The sequence below is a fragment of the Benincasa hispida genome, chromosome 12, assembly GCF_027475165.1.
Source record: "Benincasa hispida cultivar pf3 chromosome 12, pf3_genome.v1.1, whole genome shotgun sequence".
In the NCBI taxonomy this organism is placed as follows: Eukaryota; Viridiplantae; Streptophyta; class Magnoliopsida; order Cucurbitales; family Cucurbitaceae; genus Benincasa; species Benincasa hispida.
Genome location: NC_143489.1, coordinates 61,842,354 through 61,848,214, shown reverse-complemented (window position 1 = coordinate 61,848,214; position 5,861 = coordinate 61,842,354). Strand labels below are relative to the sequence as shown.

Below are 5,861 nucleotides of genomic sequence, written 5' to 3'. Positions count from 1 at the left end.
CTCCAACAATCATCTCCCGAGACTACCTTCTACATCCAATTTTATGCGACTATCACTTCAAACGACCAAGTTTGATGATTACCCCTGGTGACTAGCTTTGACCACTAGCTTCATCGATATTTGCAATCACTAATTTTAATGACCAACTCATTCGATCATATACTAAAAGAAAAAAAAAGGTACTTGGTCGATGAAAGTGTTTATACAAAATTGAAATGATTAATTCATAATGTTTAATATTCGTCTTATATAGTAATTTATACCCTCATGACTTTACTTTTGGTTTCATCCAAAAGGCCTCATACCATTAGTGATAGTTGTTCTCCCCTATATACTTACGATAATCCTTTCATTTAATTGAGTAGGGTTTTGATCGAGAAATTTGTATGGATAGCCCCTACTTGAGGGACTACTTGAAATTTGGCCTTCTGCTTATGTCAACCGTGTGAGAAAATATCGTTTTAACCCCAAAACGCATATGAGGCCAGAGCAATCTGAATTTCTTGCTCTTTCCTCTCATTCCTCTCGCTCCTTCATCTCATTTCCCAATTCACGTTGCTCTCTTTCATTTTTTCCTTAATTTTCCCCAATTTTGAATTCTTCCCCGCTCTACTTCCTTTAGCTTCTTCCCCATCAATTTTGTACTTTTTTCATTTGAGTTTTTTTTTCCCTTCATTTGAATTCTCACCCTCACTTCTTCCTCTTGTTTCTTAGTCTCACTCTAGCTTCTTCCTTTCGTTTTGATTCACACTCCAACTTACATCTTTGAGTCGAGAAGAAGAAGAAGACATCTACATAAACAGAAGAAATCACCGAAAAATGAGGGTAACTGAAGAAAAGAGGGTGGGAAAGAAATCTTTCTAGAAAAATAGAAAAAAAAGGAGTGACATAAACATAAATCGGTAGAAAAGAAAAAAGGGAAATCGCTAAAAAATAAAGGGTGTCATAAATAGAAGAAATCACTTAAACAGAAAAAGAGGAAAAAATGAAGAGAGAAAAAATTGGAAAAAAAAAAAGAAAAAAATTTGCAAAAGAGAGAAGGAAGAAGGAAGAATGGTTAAAGTGATAAATTCACAGGGTGACGACATCAACAAAAAGGTTAAAAAAATCGAGCAAATTGAAAAGTGATGCCAAATTTCGAGATGGCCCTTGTGCAAAGTTTCCATTTTGATCACCTATCCCAACACTAACATACATACATAATAAACTCTAACCTATACTTTGATATAGAATCCCCTAAAAAGCCCTAAACCCCTCGATGATCTACTTTCTTTGTGTGCATATTACTCATAAATTGCACTAACACAAACCTATAATGTAATTTTGTTATATGTATGAAATAAGAGTATTTTGTCTATCTCAAGTGCAATAATTATATGTAAAAAAAATGTAAAAAACATATGTGAATGTTTTAAGTTGACATCTCAATTATGTGTTAAAAATATATGTGCAATTGAAAGGTTAACCAAAAATTTATACAAACAAAAATAACCACAAGAAAATCAATACTTTTTTAGATTACAAAAAATGCACCGAACATCTCCTAACCTCTAACTTAATAATTTAGCTATGCCCCACAAATACATATTTTCAAACTTCACAAACATATTAACTCCATATTTCATAACTCAACCCAACTTCTTACAAAAACTCCTAAATCAGAAATACATATTTGGCACATGTATTTTGTTAAAAACCATTCACCTAAAATTTGGGCAAAGAAGATAGACGTAAAAAGATTGCAAATTCATTTCCACCTCAGCATCCCATCGTTTTTCTTTATTAAAAAAAAAAATTATATCCATAAATTTTATAAATATATTCTCTTAAACAAACTCCTCCACCTGGCCCTTATCCAAAATTTTCCTCTTCCAAAAATCTTCACTCCTTCTCTCTCTCTCTTTAACCTATTCCCAATCCGCGGCGAATCTCCGCCGATCTGTACCAGAAATTTCCATGGCTGGTACCCATTCTCCCTTTCTTCTTCTTCTTCTTCTCTGTTTCTTAACCCTCTTCCATGGCTCAACCTTCTCTCTAGTCATTCCACTCACCAAAGATTCCGTCACCAATCACTATTTGGCCACTGTCTACCATGGCTCTCCGATTAAGCCTCTCCATCTCGCCGTCGATCTCGGCGGCCAGTCTCTCTGGATGGCCTGTGGTGCATCTTCTTCCAGCCGCTCGATTCCCAGCCGCTCCATTCAGTGTATTGCGGCCACTGGTGGGGGTAGATCTGGGTCTGTTGGCGGCGTGTGTGATGTAATCGCTCGGAATCCGTTTGGGGATTTGGAAGGGAAGGCGGTTCTGGTCGAGGATACGGTAGCCTTGAGGTCTTTGGATCGGTCAACGGCGGCGGTAATTGTTGCTCTTCATTCTTGTGCTCCGAGGTTTCTTTTACAAGGTTTGGCGAAATCTGTTAAAGGGATTTTAGGGCTTGGTCGGAATCAAATCTCGCTTCCGGCTCAGATCGCGACGGAGCTCGGTTCTCACCGCCGGTTTTCTATCTGTCTTTCGTCGACGAACGGCGTCGTTTTTCCGGATAGTGGAAGTCAAGACTCTGTTTATGGATCTGAGATTTCGAGTTCTTTGACTTACACGCCGATTTTGACTAAGAAAATCGACGCCTCGCAGTCGCCGGAGTATTTCATCAACGTAAAAGCCATTAAAGTCGACGGCAACCGCCTCGATCTGAATAAGTCGTTGCTCGATTTAGACGGCGGAGGCGACGGAGGAGGCGGAGGGACAAGATTAAGCACGGTTGTTCCTTACACTGCCTTAGAGAGTTCAATCTTTAACTCTCTGATTGCGGCTTTCAGGGCGGCAGCGGCAGCGATGAACATGAAAGAAGTAGCGCCGGTAGCGCTGTTTGAGGCATGTTTTGAATCGGAAAACATGGAGATGACGGCAACAGGGCCAAAAGTGCCGGAGATTGAACTGATTTTGCAGAGCGAGATGGTGGGATGGAAAATCAATGGAAGAAATTCAATGGTGAAGGTTAACGATGAAGCTTTCTGTTTAGGGTTTGTTGATGGTGGATTGAAGCCGAGAAACGCCATCGTTTTGGGAGGGTATCAAATGGAGGATATCGTTCTTGATTTCGACATGGGAACTTCCATGCTCGGATTTAGTTCCTCTTTGTTGCAGAGGAAGAGATCTTGCTCGGAATTCTCGCCGGAAAATTTACTGAAAAGAACAGGATGATTTGGGAATGATGAAACTGAAATTAGGGGTAAAATTTTGAGGGTCCTTTTTTTAAATTTGGAAATTAGGATATTGCTGTGTACTATGGGAGGATATATTTTTTTTTTCCCTTTTTTGGGGCAATATTTTGAGATCTGTATGTTATTTTTCTAGTTCCAGCATACTTTTTTTTTTCTTTTTGTTATGACTTGTGATAATTAACTTAAAAGAATTATAATCGAGATCTAATTTTTGTTATTTATTATTATTATTTTTTAGTTGTTTTGTGGATTTGAATCAAGAATCATCTCTTATCTTCTTGGTTTCTCTTTTTTCTTTCTTAATTGAAAATGTTTTTTTTTTTTTTTTTAATAATGGATATGTGGTGTGGTTTATAGATTTTCGAATATAACAGTTGGGCAATAAATTTTTCTACAAGTGCTTTTCAAAAGATAAAGACATTATTATTATTATTATTATATTACTGCAAACATGATGTTTTTGAAAGAATGACAAAATTGCTTTCAATTATTTCAAAATCAAAATCAGTCCTAAAAATATACACGAGTGCTAAACCAATTTACAATCATCTAAAATTTATCATACTAGTTGAGTTAAACATGCTTCTTCTCCGAGTAATTTCAAAATGAGCATAATTGAATTGACATCGTGTATGTATTGTCTCTAACTCACGTATTAAAAAAATTATTTTAAAACAAGAATATATATATATGCAGATCTTCACTCTATATTTTTAAAGATAAAATATTGCTTTTAAATTTATATCAAATCCACTTCATCCATCGTACATTTTTTAGATTAAAAATTGTTTTAGTTGAATATTTTAGAATTTGTTCAAATTTAATCTTCTTACTTTCAAATATTTCAATTTTAATTTATGTATTTTCAATAAATTTTAATGTTTTCGAAATTAATTTTTATCGAAGTTAGTTACTAAGTGGACGAAACTAGAACAATACTTTATTAATTTTCATTTCATATTTGGGAGAAAATAGTAACCTTGGTTAGGTGAGTATGGTGTGAAACTCTGAATATAAATACTAACTAAGGTTAGAATAGTAACCATGGTTAGGTGAAGGGTAGTAAATGGAGTTTGGTGGCATTAGATATTTAAAAAGAAAACCAAGGAGTGACGTAAGAAAGCATCTTTGTTAGACTATTAGAGGATGCCCTTTGTGGAAAAAAAAAAAAAAAAAAAGGAATGAAAATGAAAAGCCAGTAGCCTTGGTCCTAACATGTTAAAAGGAAGTTTGCAAGGGCAAAATAGGGAAATTGGAAAAAAATGAAAGGATAAGAATGGACGTGGCATTGTACGGAAGTGATAAAATATAAGTAGTTCAGTGCTTATCAAAATGCAGTGCCAGGCCAAGTCCTAGCGTCACATCCTCTTATTAAACCTTCTCTCCCATTATTCATCACTCAATTCTTTTTTTTTTTTCCTTTTTTTTTTTTTTTTAATTCTTCTTCTGGAATTATATTTTTCTCTTATTAAAAATACCAAAGATATTTGGTTTATGTCTACATGAAACAAAAACATTGTGTTGGGCCTTTTTAGTATAGCAATTGCATTGTGTTGGGCCTTTTTAGTATAGCAATTGCAAGAGGGAGAATGAACCTCCAATCTCCAAAGAGGAATATTATGTCAATTGTCCTTGAGATAAATTATGTTAGATTGTGATATTGGCAATTCTTGTTTAAGGTCGGTTCATTCTCCTACAATGGGTGTTTGTTAGAATGCCTCCCAACATGTGTGTTTTCTGACTGTCTTATGTTTTTGTCAAGATACAGATTCTGTAGATCTTTTGTTTTCTTATTAAGAAGATTATGGCATTTTATTTTCTTTTTATGAGTTTCCTTTTCTGCCAGCTTCAAAATATTTTGTTAGGGTTGTCTTTTGCATTCTACCGTGTGTATTTAAGGGTGGTCTTTGTGTTTACTATGGTTTACGCATTCGATTCTAAAAAGACAATTAATGTTGCTGTTGTATTTAAGGTTGAGTTGTATCACAAGTTGTGTATCCTTCTCGATGAAGGTTATGCGTTCTTATCTCATCAGTCCTCATCCAGAGAACAGAATTGAGTTCACAATAAGTTGAGAGAGATTCTCTGAATTAGGGGGAGCCTAAGTTTCTAGAGTGGAATGATCTTCACTAAAAAAAAAAAAAAGATAAACTATTTAGAAGTACTTGTAGTTTGGCAGATTTTAAGGTTTATTGGAAGGGAGTCCCAATTTAAGAGGAGCCTAAGTGTTATTTCACAAGAAGTTGAGTTTGAAGTATGTCATTCTTATTGCATGTTTCAACAGATAATTACAACGTTGTTGTTGAATGAGAAATTTTAGACCAATCATAAATTATCACGCCATTACCAAATTAATGACAAAATTACAATCATCAAATTTGAGAACAATTAAAAGTTGACAGGTGTCCCAAATTGAAGTTTAAGACATAAATTAGTGAATCTGAATGAGGCCACGTGCTTTCATCATGACCATTAGATTGAATAAAATTAATTTGGTCCAATTTGATATTATAATTTGGGCTAAAGTCCAATGGGTTTAATTTGGCCCAAATGCCAAAATAGGTCTAAATCCAACTAATCGAACCCAAGGGCTAGGTCCATGTTGGGCTATTAAAAAAAAAAAACTTAACTTTGAGTTGA

At 34.9% G+C, this 5,861-nt stretch overlaps 1 pseudogene across 1 annotated transcript; it reads left to right on the top strand.

Annotated features, from left to right (window-relative positions):
- Positions 1-1,601: 1,601 nt before the first annotated feature.
- On the top strand, positions 1,602-3,438 carry LOC120068199 (putative aspartic proteinase GIP2 pseudogene; annotated as a pseudogene). Its single transcript, XR_016525282.1, has one exon. The product of XR_016525282.1 is annotated as a putative aspartic proteinase GIP2 pseudogene (transcript).
- The last annotated feature ends 2,423 nt before the right edge of the window (positions 3,439-5,861 follow it).